The sequence below is a fragment of the Lineus longissimus genome, chromosome 1, assembly GCF_910592395.1.
Source record: "Lineus longissimus chromosome 1, tnLinLong1.2, whole genome shotgun sequence".
In the NCBI taxonomy this organism is placed as follows: Eukaryota; Metazoa; Nemertea; class Pilidiophora; order Heteronemertea; family Lineidae; genus Lineus; species Lineus longissimus.
In genome coordinates this window covers 14438799-14454315 of record NC_088308.1, presented here as the reverse complement: position 1 = coordinate 14454315, position 15517 = coordinate 14438799, and the positions used below count along the sequence as shown (strand labels likewise).

Sequence of the window (15517 nt, the reverse complement as noted above, 5' to 3'; positions counted from 1 at the left end):
ACATGTTGTCCAGGTGCGATGTTATCGAAAATGTTGGCAGTGTGTACAGTTCGGAAACATTCGGTAACATGTTGGCCAAATGTTGCTCAAATGTTGTCGAAATAATACAAAATCAATTTTGTTGCCGAGATGCTAATGATGTTGTCGAGTTTTATCCAATCAGAAATAGGCCACAAATCACATGATCTACCTTAAGCCATGTGATGTAGTCAAAATGGCAGCCTCAAGCAAGGAATGGTTACTGAGTGAAGTTGAACAACTTATTGCAGTATGGGAAAGTTGTGCCTGTTTATGGGATGTAACATCCAGGGAATATAAAGACAAGAACAAAAAGAAAGCTGCTATTCTAGAAATAGCTACAAAATTTGCCCCATGCTGGTGTCTCATATAAATCCATGGTCTTGTCCACACTCTTTTCTCATCTTTACGTCTTCTCCGCCGTCTTTCAATCAGGATACGTAAAATTATGGCAGAGCCACCGACAATACATCTTCTTCTCTTGGAATCTTCCATTGTTTATGAATTTCCCTCCAAAATATTCCCTCAAAAATCCTCATTTCTCGGAAACATTCGACAACAAGTTGCCCAACATGTTGTCGAATGTTGTCATGTGTATACAGGGCCAAATTTTCTATAACATTGCACCTGGACAACATGTTGGCCAACATGTTTCCCAAAATGTTGTCAGTGTGTACAGAGCTTAAGATGAGACAAAAATGATTGTCAACAAACTGCCAAATTTGGAGCCAAAAAACAAGTTTACTGTCCGCCCGCATGGAAGACAGAACATGTAATTTTGACCCTTTATTCATTGACAACTTTCTAGTATCAGAAACAACCATCAGTGCCTTGCAAAAAAATGACCTGTACACGTTTCTTAATCTTATACTATCGGTACACTAGAACTACAGTCCAAGTCACAAATGTCATCCCTCTCGCGCCGCGTCAGGTACGCACAAAATTTGGGTGAGTTTTGCGACCGTCGCGCTTTGTAGCGCATCATGATTGATGCAACAGTGACGTGCCAATGAATGACGCGATTTTAGGCATGACATTTGTGACTTGGACTGTATCAATCGCATATTGTTTTTCAAACTTTGGAACTCTTGACAACTGAATTTTGGTTCTAGAGGAGGGACACAGACAGAACTAAGCAGGTTATTACAGAACTAGAAATGGAGGAAAGTGCCAAATTTGGAGCAAAAAACAGGTTTACTGTCCGCCCCATGGAAGACAGAACCTGTAATTTTTACCCTATTATATTGACAACTTTCTAGTATTGGAAACAACCTTCAGTGACTTGCAAAAAAACGACCTGTACATGTTTCTTAATCTTATACTATCGGTACACTAGAACTACAGTCCAAGTCACAAATGTCATCCCTCTCACGCCGCGTCAGGTACGCACAAAATTCGGGCGTGTTTTGCGATCTTTGCGCTTTGTAGCGCATCATTAATGCAACAGTGACGTGCCAATGACGCGATTTTAGGCATGACATTTGTGACTTGGACTGTATCAATCGCATATTGTTTTTCGAACTTTGGAACTCTTGACAACTGAATTTTGGTTCTGGAGGAGGGACACAGACAGAACTAAGCAGGTTATTACAGAAATGGAGGAAAGTGCCAAATTTGGAGCAAAAAACAGGTTTACTGTCCGCCCCATGGAAGACAGAACCCGTAATTTTGACTATGCATTGACATGTAGAACTAGAAACCATGACAGAAGCTCACTCAATGTTTTCTGAATCTGAGCTAGTAAAGTATAGAGAAAAACATCCATGCGTATGGGAACTATCAACAGAAACCAACATGAAGAAAACAATCACTGACTGAACAAATGCTTGAAACAGCTCTGACACATCCTTTCATTATTTTGAGCAGGACATTTTTTCAGCCGACCAGGACATTCTTTACCACTTTCTAAGACCTTCTTGCACGTTCGTTCACTCTTCTTCATATTGTCTGGATTGGCAGTAATACGCAGAGCATGATTGGAATACAACAATTTCATCTGAAGTTCTGAATCCCTCACACAGGCATAGGTTCTCTTGTCAAGATTGACAAGCTTGTGGATACTTTCAGCGCCCTGCTCACCCATCAAACCAACTGTTTTCCACTTGAACGCAAAGTCAGGAATGTGATATGTGAGCAAGTGAAATTTCACCGTGATGGAACATGGAAAGTTGACTGGAAACCAGGAACCATAACTCCAGCATTCAATGGACAGAGTTCTAATTTCCTCTTCAGTGAGGAAGCGAGAGATGGAAATCAGCCGATAAATTCTGGCCATACGATTGAACAATTCCAAATACCTGTCATGAATCTCAGGGAAACCATGCCTCAAAAGGACACCGACCAAGCCGTGAGGTCTTTCAATGATTTTTCGACAATGGTTACCAATGAACGCGTTGCTATGGTACGCTTGTTTGTAAACAAGTAACTCTCTTTCAAGCACATTGTTTAGTTGAAGTTCCAGGGGACCTTGATGCTTCTTCACATCTACAAAAACCGCATCTAACCTCGAATGCAGACTTGCATGTTTTTTCTCTACCCTTTGTAGCTCTGCCTTGGATATTTTTAGTGACTCCTTGTGTACATCAACTGATTTGTCCTTTGTACGCACACCTTGACACAGATAACACTTGTACTCCTCATCACCGACATTTGAATCCGCATCCTTCCCTTTGACATGTTTGAGACCGGCACATTTCGAATGAACATGCCGATGACAGAAGTCACACTGAACCCAGAAACCCTCAGGCTCATCTTCATCTGACAGTGGAACTACACAAATTGGACTAGCACAGTTGGCACGATACACACTGTTCTTTCTCTTGTTCTTGGCCAACTCCTTGACAAAACTGCTCTTGTCCGAAAAATCTGACTGGGCACAAGTAAGCTCATCATCAATGTCAACAACACTGTCGGTAAGACTTTTCCACTCTTCATACAGTTTGTTAACCGCTGCATTGTCGTGATCAGGCATCTTCATACGGTCAATATTTATGCACTCCGTCTCAAGCATTTCATATGCAGTTTTGACCAAGCCAAGAAATATGTGGAGGGGGGGGTGGAACAACCTGATCTAACGGAACCGGAAAAAGCATATCCCTGACAACGCTATTGTGATATTTCCCATTAGATCTTTTACTCCCTGGGTTCCTCGTGTCATTCAAAAACCCAGCCAAATCGGCTTTGTACATATCAGAAGACCTAGCAGTGAATTTCCCTTCCTCATTGGATACCCAATCCTTCGAAACATCATCTCGATATACACAAGGAGTGTGAGGTTTGCCCCTACTGTCTCGGAGTTTGTAGAGTGGCAACAAGCAAAAAATACAAGGAAAGCTGCTACCTGCATCTTGGTGGCCAATAATGTTGCATAACCATGCATAGTCACCAAACAGAAAAACTCTCAAAATACTATCAGTCAACGGGGAAGGTAGAGAAATAGAATGGCCATCAATGGCACCAACACATTCTCGCAGCGGGGAAAACATCTCCCAGATGTTGTCAGAAGAATCGAATGCCTCAAACATACCTAAAATCTCAGTCTTCTCCGCACTATTGCACTTCGGGAAGTTGACCAACTGCATAACAAGCTTTGAACTAGATCCCCCCTTGTCACCCCCCAATTTCAAGAAGACCTGGTTCTTAAATTCCACTGGAAACAGTACCATCCCCAGTGTACCTGTTGATGCGATATTTCGCCGACACAAATCTACAACCGAAGCCCGAAGATCTTTGACCCGACAGAATGCCACCGGTGCGGTTTCAGTTGTGCCACCATTTTTATGCAACATGGCAATACCAACTTCAATAAGAGAGTCGACAGGAATTCGTTCTTTGATTTCATCTCTCATGAGGGGTTCACTTGCAAAAATATTCACCCCTTGTTTGCTAGAAATGTCCTCAAGTCACGGAACCTACTCATAGGAAGTTTTAACAACACTTTCAAATCAACACAATCACCAGGTGACGAGGTGGCAACATTGCAAATTGACGCTGCTTTACAAGCTTCCATAGTAATGGTTGGGTTGGCCTTCACAAACTGCGTAAGAGTCGCCACAAGATCTTCATTGGACTGAGTTTTTGAACAAGACACCAACTCAAGGACTCTCTTCAAAACAAGTGACCTTTCACTTAGAGATCTCTCACTTGCTTTTGACGATGGTATGACTGGTTTGACAACTCTAACATACTGGGCAGACCGCTTGTTTGTTGCAGTGCTGCGAACATCCATGACACCATCTGAACTTTGGCCAACTCTTTCTAACATATCTTTGCCAGTTAACTTCCCTAATTTACACTTCAAATCTCTTATTTCCCTATCCTTCTCAAACAAATCAGATTCTAACCTGGCAGCTTCAACTTCAGCTTCGTGCACCCGACTGTCACTGACCATACTGTTGAGCATACTCTCCGTTTCTAATCTAACCACATTATCTTTTAATTCAGAAATTTCACCTTCTAATCTGAGGACAGTTTTTGAAAAAACACTCTCCTGGAGAAAAAGCCGGCATTGGAGTCGCTGGATTTCTGCATAGTATCCTTCACTCTCCTTGATTGTTGAGCCAAGCTTTTCCTGCAGTGATTTTGTTGATTGACTCAATGCACTCCAACGATTAAACCACTCACAACCAAGTTGGTTAATAGTGACAGTGTCAACCAAGTGCTGCTGTTTTAGTTCAAGAATGACACTGTCCCGTGAACGAATATCCTGAACGTACAACTCCCGAATTTGACTGGCCCGGTCCCGATAATCAGAATGAGTGTGAATTGTTTCCTCCGTCAATCTATTCAGCATACATGTGAAGAGGTGTAAAGCCTCACGTGTACCTCCATTCTCATTCACACCCATCTTTTCCAAGCCCACATTCCCCACACCCAGTTGCTTAGACCGTTCATTCAAAATAAATGCTTCGTTGAAAGGAACACTAAACTCAAGTCCCGAGTTGTCAAAAGTAATCCATAGTGAATCATTTCGGATGCAAATAGTCTTTCCCAGTCTTACAACCCCCGTTTTATCACTGTAACGAACAAAGACGACTTAACCAACAGTTGGTAATCGGTCGTTACTCGAAACCTGTAATCTTTCATAGAGGTCATCAATGACTACTGCATGAATACTTCCAGTAACATCCTGAATGGTGTACTGGTTTGGATTAACTTGTGACAACACAGTTCCTACATAAATCTCCCCCTGTAATTTAAACAGAACAGAGTCCCCAACATTGAACATAGACGACGTAACGTTTGACTTGGATGCCTTGGATTTCCTGCGTTTCCGCCCAAAATATTGTTTATGGCCACCCGAACCAACTTTAGAATCCAACCTCGTTTTCTTCTGAGGAGGGCAGTCAGCATCATACGAAGTCAAAGACGTGTCCATTTCATGTACTAGACCATACCTGGAATTGTAAAAATTAGGAGCGAGAACGGGTTGCAAAATGGCGCGGGGGGGGGGGGGCGGACAAGGTCTGTGCTTCAATGCAAGCCAAGAAGACCAGGATGTACTAAAATTTATACTACACGTCTTCTGGGGAATTCTAATCTATTGATATCAATCAAGCCTTATGCATCAATCAACGGCATTCTAATTTCTAGTGCAGAGTCAATTACAATTTAGAGTACCATCACTTACCACTAATCTTTTTGTAGTAGATCACTGATCTGGGCGGATGTAGTAGGCCTACTCTCCACGCAACCACATAATTTCAGGATGGACCTCGAATCCAGAAGGCTACGGTATGTGTACGGACGTTGTTTGAAACACTCTCGAAGTTAAGAGCCAGAGCAAGTTGACAACGGTACACAACCAACTGAAATTAAAGAAAAAGGAAAATCTAGTAACTCAAGGATGACCGGCACACCTGGCAGCCACGGATAAGGAACATGAAAGACTACACATTATAAAACAAAACAAGTCTGGTAGGGGTACCCCGTAAAGAATTTTACAGTTTTGTTTTCAGCCTTCCTGCAACTCCCTACTAACAACACAACCTTGTGTACTGATCAATTGTGTTCTTTCAATAAATGCTTAAAAAGGGCTACCGTCAATATATGTAAGAGTCAGACATATCTTACAATGTAGTCACTGAGCAATGCTTTATACATGCACGAAATCAACACAAGACACTGATTTAGCATCACCCTGTACAGAAAACTCAAAACAAACCCAAAGTGTAGGTCAAAGGGCAAGTCCATTTTGGCCAAGGGTGATAAGCTTTAGCATATACCGAAAAAAATCCGTGGTTTGAAAGTTTGAAGACCAGATTTATCAAAAACATCCCTGAATATGTTTTCCACATAGACTACAATAAGTACTAACTCATGTTTTGGTTACAAGTTGCCCAAAATTTTGACTTATTTATATTTCCACCCAAGCCGCACCTCTATCAGCGCAATAGACTCGACCAACAAACTTAAGACTGGACAATGTTCATGCCCCCGGGTTTCAAATGCAAATGTCTGCATAAATACAGCAAACTAACATTTAAAAATGGAAACTAATCAAAGTTACGATATCAATTAATATTGAAGGTAACTCATTTTACAAATAAACGATCAAGGGAATCCGATGTTGTAAGATAAACTTGACACCCCGTCTTAATCTCAGTCTGCAAGCCGGCCATCTTGATTCGGAGCAGATTGAAGTTCTCGAAATGTCTGAATAAGCGCACGATTTTGCACGAAACTGAATTGAGATTTGTCAAACGGTGGGGGTATTTATGATGTGTGATATTATGCCTACCTGGTCATCTAGTTTGATGAAATTCCGAAATCTGCAACTTGTTGAAAAATCAATAAAAATACCGCAAATCGTCGCGGTTTCGTCAATTCGGATCAGAATTTCACGCAAGTTTGTAGCCGGGTGGCATGGCATGTGACAGAGCCAATGAGCCAATCAAAGACGTATCTTTTAGCAGAACGTCTACAGGATTGCGCGCGTGTTTTGAATCACTCCAACGCATTTTACCCTTCAGACGAAATGTGTATTGCGATGCAGCGAGGGTCCAATGATACATAAAGGTGATACACGCTTATTGGGCTGGCCAATCACTGGGCAGCAGACCTGTGCTGGGGATGGATCATTTCGATGTCATGTTTAGGCTCAGCTGAAACAGCTGTGACCTGATCTCAACTTTCTAAGATTTTCTGACTGAATACCTTGAAAAACCCTGTCGTTCCTTTCCTCCTCTGTTAACCACAAATCTTTAAAAGTCGAATAATGGCTGTATTCATTGAGATTAAATATCTGTTCCGTTCCCCATTTTACCACCATCTTGGATAACAGGTTTCTGCCGAGATTGTTAACCACGCTGTTCTTGGAATCACCAGAAATGGTGACATCAGCTGACAGAAAAAGAGATCTGGGTACAAAGAACGTATTTTCTCTTAAAGCAGGTATTCTAATGTACAATGTTTCTTTTGGATTAGCAGAAGACGGATTGTGTGTAATAATGTGATGATTTCTCTCGGCCTTTAATCCGAGTGGAATCTTATGACTCCTTTCAGTGTTGAGCAGTACTCCAGTTGTCATTTTATTTAATTTACATGAAAAATCAATCATTAATTTGACTTAACAGCTTTAACACCTTCTATTAAACCATAAATTATGGAGCTAACAACAACAATCACTAGAATGACTAGATGTTCGGCCATGAATCCAACAACTACACCAACTGATTTCAGGAGAAATGAGACAATAGAACCGATAATTCCCGGTAAAGCCGCAGCTGATTTCTTGGCCAGTTCTTTTAGCCATTCAGCTAACTTCTTGAGGCCTTCTTTCACTTTATCTGGAATTGATGGTGGTTTGTCCGGACTTGGTGGCGTAGGAGTTGGAGGTCCTGGTTTAGGCACAGGTTTCAAAGCATTACTGATACTAAGACCTAAAGTGGTCAGTATCATAGTCACTGCAGCAACTATTGCAGCAATTGTAAGGCCTTCAACCTTAAAAAGTAACTTGATTCTGTCCTTGAGTGAAATCTCTGAATCTGGTTTCTTCAAGACATCAGTGATCAAACGTTTCAGTCTTTTTGCACTGCTTTCAGCTTCGCTGTCTAATTCAAATACCTTGCCACGTTCTCTATTCAGTTCCTCTTTCACTTTCTCAATTTCTCTGCTTAGCTCTTCCTTTGCGTTAGCATCTTCTTCTGCAGAGTTAACATAGTCTCTTGTTAGATTGTAAAGTGTTTCTTCTAGGTTTTCTATTTTCATATCTTTCTCCCGCTTAACTGCTGCAAGATCATCCCCAGCTTGTTTTAACCCTCTAATTTCTCTCAAAGCGTTATCTGTAAAACCTAATGCACTTAATTCTTGTTCAGTCGCATCTATCAACTTATCTATGGGTTAAGGTGAAGTGTTAATCTCATCAATTACTGTCTGTGTTTCAGGGGATACAGATTGAGTTTCCCTTCTTGGTGAATGACCTTCCATGTTAGTCATTTCAAATGCCTCTGTTGGGCCTGGTGGAATTAGATCTTTCAAAAGATTAATGAATTTTGTGCCATATTTCTTTAAACTTGTTTCAGAATAAAAGCTTCCATTATCCTTAGTTAAGCGAAAACCATAACGTGTCCCATCATAGTCCATCATTTGTCTTTGGTTGTCTGTAAATAAACTATCAAATTCTTCTTGTGTCGGCATGTAGTACAGGCCTTGTGGATAAACCTTAATGCGTGGTGCAAGCTTACTCAAATTGTTCTTGTCATAATTCCATACTGTTCCTCTCAATGCCTTATCAAGTTTATCCTCTATTCCAGTGTAATTTAACTCCTGTCTTACTAAATGAGAGTCAATACTTCTTGGTCTATCTGGTGTTGAAAACGAAGATTCATCAGTTAAGGTATCACTATTTGTGTTGTAAGTTGCTCCTTCATCAAATACTGGGTTACTGAATGATCTTTCAGTAGCAGAACTACTGTTTGCTTCTAAAAACTGATGATCCTGCAACTCATCCATTTGGATATCTTCTACTCCTTCAGACATTTATTTTACAATAATAAGGATTAAACTACCTACAGCAGCATAGAGTAAAAACTTGACTGTTTCATGCGTATCATCAGTCTTATTGGACACATCAGTCTTACTGGACAGATCAGACCTACAAGATATTTGATCAGGCCTACCGCAAAAGAAAAGAGCGCTTTTAGCACTAGGCTTGGCCATTTTCAATTTTGTAGACTCCAATTTGGTCTTGTAGGATCGGGATACACATATACCCGTTTCATGCAACATATTATGGCTGGTCTTGAGTTTTCAGCATGTTTATGCTATCTAGATGACGTGATTTGCATGGGACAAAGTTTTGAAGAAGCAATAAGTAATGTCGCGAAGGTGTTCGAATGACTTCACAAATCAGGAGTCAAGTTGAAACCAAAGAAGTGTTTTCTGTTTCAAAAGGAAACAAATTTTCTAGGATAGCGAGTGTCAGAGGAAGGAATCATCACTTCTCCTGATAAAATTGAGACAGTAAAGAACTGGCCACGGCCAAAGAACGTATCAGACGTGAGGTCATTTCTCGGTATTGTGACGTATTATAAGCAGATTATTCCCTCTTATGGCGACAAGGCCCGTCCGTTGTACGCACTTACAGAAAAAGGCAGTGAGTTTATATAGTCTGAAGCTGCCGATGCGAGTTTCAATGAACTAAAAAAATGTTTCGCACCTCTCGGCACCTATTTTGGCATATCCAAATACGAATGGTCAATTTATTCTGGATACAGATTGTTCAGGTTACGCTATGGGCGGTGTCCTTTCACAAATGCAAAACGGAAAAGAACCTGTGGTCGCATACGGGAGCAAGACGCTCTCAAAGTCCGAAAGAAACTATTGCGAAACGTGTCGTGAGTTGTTAGCGGTGCTTACATTTACGAAGAAGTTCCGACCATATTTATATACAAAAAGGTTTACGGTTAGAGTCAATCACTCAAGTTTACAATGGCTCATGAATTTTATAGACCCAGAGGGCCAATTAGCCAGGTGGATAGAATACCTTGGTACATCCGATTTTGAGATCATACACCGGCCGGGGAAAGACCACGGCGCGGCTGGCGCGTTATCCAGAAAACCCTGTAATTTTTGTGACAAGTTCGGTGTTTCCGAAAGTGCAAAATGTTCTTCTGTTAACATGGTAAATCAAATAAGTCAGATTGAAAAGAATATGATCGACAGTGAAAAGAAAACTTGTGATGCTATGGCGCAAACATATCATAGTGGTCCTCTTGAAGATGTGGTAACCCCGAAAATAAATGGATACCGAAGAAATTGTATCAGAAAACAAAACCGATGAGACGAAAATGCAAAACGGAATGCGTCACGTCAAATGTAAACAAAGTGTCCGTTGGCAACGATCCAAGATGGTCAGATGTAAACATTGCGGAAGCGCAACGTCGTGACCCTGACCTAAAATGAATCATAACACTAAAAAATGAAAACGTCCACAGACCGTCGTGGGATTCCGGGGCGCTAGGGTGAAGCAAATAAACATTACTGGTCAATGTGGGACCAGTTAGAATTTAAGAAGAACATTCTCTGTCGGCGATACGAATCGGAGAGAACAGTGAGGTTCAAAACTATTTTGCCCAGAGAATATCATGATGAAATGTTCTTTCTGTTTCATTCAGTCAAAACGGCAGCTCACCTAGGTTCACTAAAAACTTACGAGAAAGTAAAGAGACGGTTTTATTATAGAAACATGAAACTAATCGTAGCTGATTTATGTCAGAAATGCGATAAGTGCGCTTCAAGGAAATCACCCCCTCAGCGTTCACGAGCTTCTATGCAAACTTATCTTGTCGGATTACCTTTCGAAAGGGTATCTGCTGATATCCTGGGACCATTACCGGTCACAGTTAGGCGTAATAAATATCTGTTATTGGTCGGAGATCAATTTACGAAATGGATTGAAGCGTATCCGTTACCGAATCAAGAGGCTAAGACCATCGCTAGAAAGATTGTAAACGAATTTGTGTGCAGATATGGCGCGTTCAGGCAATTTCATACAGATCGAGGTTCGAATTTCGAATCACAAATCGTGAAAGAAGTGTGCGAATTGTTGGGAATCCAGAAAACCAAAACGACCGCTTATCACCCCCAATCAGATGGTTTTATCGAAAGAAATAACAGAACATTACTCTCATCATTAGCGCTGATGGTTAAAGAGAACCAGAAAGACTGGGACGAAAAAGTCCCATTTGCAATGTTTGCATACCGAACCGCTGTACAAGAAACAATAAAGAAGTCCCCATATTCAATGTGTTTGGGTCGTGAGGTTATGTTACCTATAGATATTATGGTCGGTTGCCAAGCACATCTGGTGAAACCCAAATTAAAGTGTCTGAGTTTGCCGAAAGTGTACGAACGAATCTAGAAAATGCCTTTCAAGATGCAAGGAGAATATTAAAGGGCAGCATGAACGTCAGAAACGTTTATATGATTAAAGATCTCACGGAAAACCGTATGCGATGAGAGACTTTGTCTGGTTATATAACCCTCGTAGAAAGAAAAGCATAATCATCAAATTGGCATGTAACTGGTCGGGGCCATTCATGATAACGAAACGTATATCAGACACCGTATATCGAATTAAAAAAACCGAGCGTCGAAACCACAAGTTGTTCATTATGACAGATTAAAACCGTACCGCAGCGTTAACGCAAGGCCGTGGACCATGGAGTTTACCGAACTGCGTGTTGTTGAATTATCGGAATCTGGCTCTGAGGGTGACACTGAAAATGTGAAAGTCGATCAAAAGGGAAATAGCGTTATGGACGACGCGTTGAATCATCATCGTCCAACGTGAGCACGAAAAACGACAAATAGACTAATCGAGAACATCGCGAGTTATCGGATTCGCTGATGTTGTCATCCGGTTGTGTAAGAAACGCAACAACGAGTATAATGGTTCATCATAACGTAACGAACTGGCCTCTAAAACACATGGTATTTTCTATATAATCGCTAAAGAAACATTGACACTCTATCCTCATTTTATAGATGCAGTCATCGATCTGCCTTTGCCATCAATGCGGCGCTGTTTTTATGGATGAGGATGATATGGATTTTCACATCCGGTATCAGCATGAAGAGGGCCCATGTATGTAGTCCGGGCAGTAATAAGCGTCAAGGAACTGGTGGGGATGGGGAAGAACAACATAAGAAGAAGAAAGTTTCTTTTAGTGAGGTTGAGGACGTTGAAAACGACAAGTTTGACTATTATGATGAAAATGCCCCTCTGTCGAAGGCACAGAAGGATTTGTTATAAGATGTATTTGGGGATCACATATTCGATGATGATAGTGATGAAGAAGAAGAAGATAATGATAGCATCGGTACGCCAGTTCAAGACGAGCGGGAGTTCAATCAAACTAATGAAATTTCTTCATCAAATAACGTGACCATGAGTAATGGCGAAGAAATGGCATGTTTCTTGGCAAAAGTCGAGGAGCAGAATTTGGGCAGATACAGTCCAGTGACCACATGGGGATGTCTTGCAACAAAGAAATCCAGCGTTATGGAAAACAAATCAGTGAAGATGATCCCTTTGGAGCCTGTGGATAAAGTAGAGATCGTTGATCCAAGGTTGAAAATGGATTACACAACAAAGTTTAAAAGGGCCAGTGCAGGAAAGAACGTTCTGCCATTGGAGGAAGGCATTCCCGGAAAATCACCTTTGACATACACTGTTACTGAAGTTACCAATTTTCCGAATGGACTGTCTAAATCTATATCGAGAACATGGTCATACGCAGCTGAAGACGTCTCTCTCGTGGAAGAATGATCTGTTTTAATCCGTGACACTTTGTATGATCGTTGGTGATGCTACGAAAATCACCGTGTTAATAATTAATAGTTAGAGACGTGTTTTAAATTCAGTTCATAACTCTAATGATGCCATGTGCATTGGAAATCATCCGTGACACTTTGTATGATCGTTTGTGATGCTACGAAAATCACAGTGTTAATAATTAATAGTTAGAGACGTGTTTTAAATTCAGTTCGTAACTCTAATGATGCCATGTGCATTGGAAGTCATCCGTGACGTTTTGTATGATCGTTTGTGATGTTACGAAAACCACAGTGACCTGACCTAGGCCGTATGAACTGGTAGTGATACTATGTATGCCGCACAGAGGTGATGGACCTCAGATAGAGATAGTTAGTTTGTTGGGGTTTTTTTTATCGAACTGACTATGAGGTGTCGGAAAGTGACAATAATGGGACACACGCATAATTGTTTGTGTTTTACGATACTATGAGAGACAGTTGCGGTTGACTGAGTTTGTTGATCTATATTTAACTATTAAGTGTTGGCCAAAATCTTTTTGTCAAATTCACACATAGTTGAATTTTGGTTGGGGGCTATGTAGAGATTTTGACCCTTTTTTGCCTTTGGCATCATTGCAAAATCTTTCCTTTAAGGTTTCTTTAATTTAACAAAGTGTTTTGACTTGGATGTCAATTTTATGAGTTGACCATCCGTATTTAAGAATTAATGTCATGTGGGTCCCTTTTCTGCATCTTTTCCTTTTTTAACCCTGTCCAGCCTCACTTTCATCCCTTGGAATATAATTGTTTAAGTCAGTCCTACAACTTTTCATCAAGATTTAAGAATTCTACTAATTGGATTGTCAAAGTGTGAATATGGATTCTAATCAGTCAAAATATCAGGTAATTATCTGGTCCCTTTTTCTAAGTCGTCTTTTTAAATCTATCTGTGTCTATACCAATTTTATTCAAGCTGTTTTAAAATTCTTTGACGTCTGGTAAAATTTAAGTGCACTATGGAAGCTGTGCAAATCTTTGTTTACTGTGTATTTTACACTACGGGTCAATGACCTTGGACCTGAGCCAAGTTGACGGTCCTTTTTGTCATTCCAAAACTGCGCATTTAAAATACGTGCGGTTTTCGACTTTAGGTCAATATATATTTACAATCGGTTTTTGGAACAATAATTACTTTTAATTAGCTTCCATTATGTTTATTTTAAAGAAGTTAAGGCAAGTCCGTCACTTTTCGTTTGGTGATGACGTCATACCGTCTCACTTTCGTCAAGTTGTCGACGATGTCTCGTCAACTTCTAAATGTCAAAATTATACATATCGTATGTGACTTGTAGTCTTGTGAACCGACGTCAGGGTATTTTTCATATGATCTTATGAGATTTTGTGTAACTATGGACTTGCAAAATATATATTTACCTCTTTAGGCAGCTCGATCGGTTTTTCGTCAAAAGGCGTAACTTTGACCGGGAAAATATTGCACGAGGTTTTGGGCTACGTTTTACGATCGGTTATATCGTGCATAAAGTTTAATAACATCGATCAAAACATGTATGAGGTGATAAAGTACTACCTTATTGTTGATATCCTTATGATATTTGGAACTGTTATCAGTCAGTGGTGCGGTATTTCGTCAGTTTATCCATCGTTTACGGTTTCCTTCTTGGTAAAAATTTACTGTTATTGACGCGATGTATTTCGACCAATGCAAATGCGCGTGGGGTGTAACGTCACCTGATTGACCCGGGGAGTTGATTGAAAATCATTGTTGCGTTGGCGCGGGAAAAAAAAGTAACGTCGTTTGACTTTCCTCAAAAAGAGAGGGGTTTCGCTCGTGGTAACGTCGTGACGTTGTTAACGTACAATTTTACGAAAAAGGCACGCTGGGTGCGATACGTCGTCTGTATAGATTGTTGCATTTATGATACGTTGTTTGTCTCAATTGTCAAACTGGGTTGCTCCCTTGCGATATAAAAGCTGGGATTCACTTTGGGCGAGAGAAATTTAGAAAACCAGTGTTTGTGGGAACTCTCGTCAAACGAAACTAAATCCGTGGTCCCGGTCTCTGTGCTGTCTCTATTATACGTCGTAACGTTTAATGGTCTGTGTATCTGTATTCGTCGCTCATATAAGAAATACGTGTTACCATCGTCTATATATACATCTGTGAATATTCCGTTATCAAATAAATCTTATTATACGTTATATCATTTCATTTTCTTGTGTTCGAACCCAAAACTTTTTGTAGTCGGCCCTAATGTTACAATATAGCGTCGGCAAGCGCCGTTCCGCAAATAGGGGGTCCGGTACTCCCCCGGAAAAATTTCAAAATTTTGGAGGCTTAGACGTAATTTCCTGGCACCTGAGGAGATGATTTTGATGTTTTTATCGTAGCTTCGACACGGGGCATTTCTGTGTGCGACGGAAGCTTTGAGCGCCGGACGCGGAAAGAACGGACAGAAAGTCGCAAAACCGCCAGGCTGACAGTAGGCTTCTAGCCGCTACTACATAAGCGTTCGCTTACTCTCATTAAGAAATTTTGAGCGAGCAGTCACAATATTCCAACCAATAGAATAAAAATATGCAGGCCTACCTAGTCAGTAGCGATATCCACTTTGTGCGCCAAACTCAACAGCACTGCCCGAAGTACTACCATTACTATCCACGTGTTCCGGCAGACGATGGTCGGCCAATAACAATCACCCGTAGCCTTGGCAACGAGGTC

At 40.8% G+C, this 15517-nt stretch overlaps 1 long non-coding RNA gene across 1 annotated transcript in view; it reads left to right on the top strand.

The window, feature by feature from the left end:
- Positions 1-14997, top strand: part of LOC135488738 (uncharacterized) — a 70017-nt gene extending 55020 nt beyond the window's left edge. The window contains exon 2 of the long non-coding RNA XR_010447032.1: positions 12007-14997. This is a non-coding gene — a long non-coding RNA (uncharacterized LOC135488738). The remainder of the gene's footprint in view (positions 1-12006) is intronic.
- Positions 14998-15517: the final 520 nt, after the last annotated feature.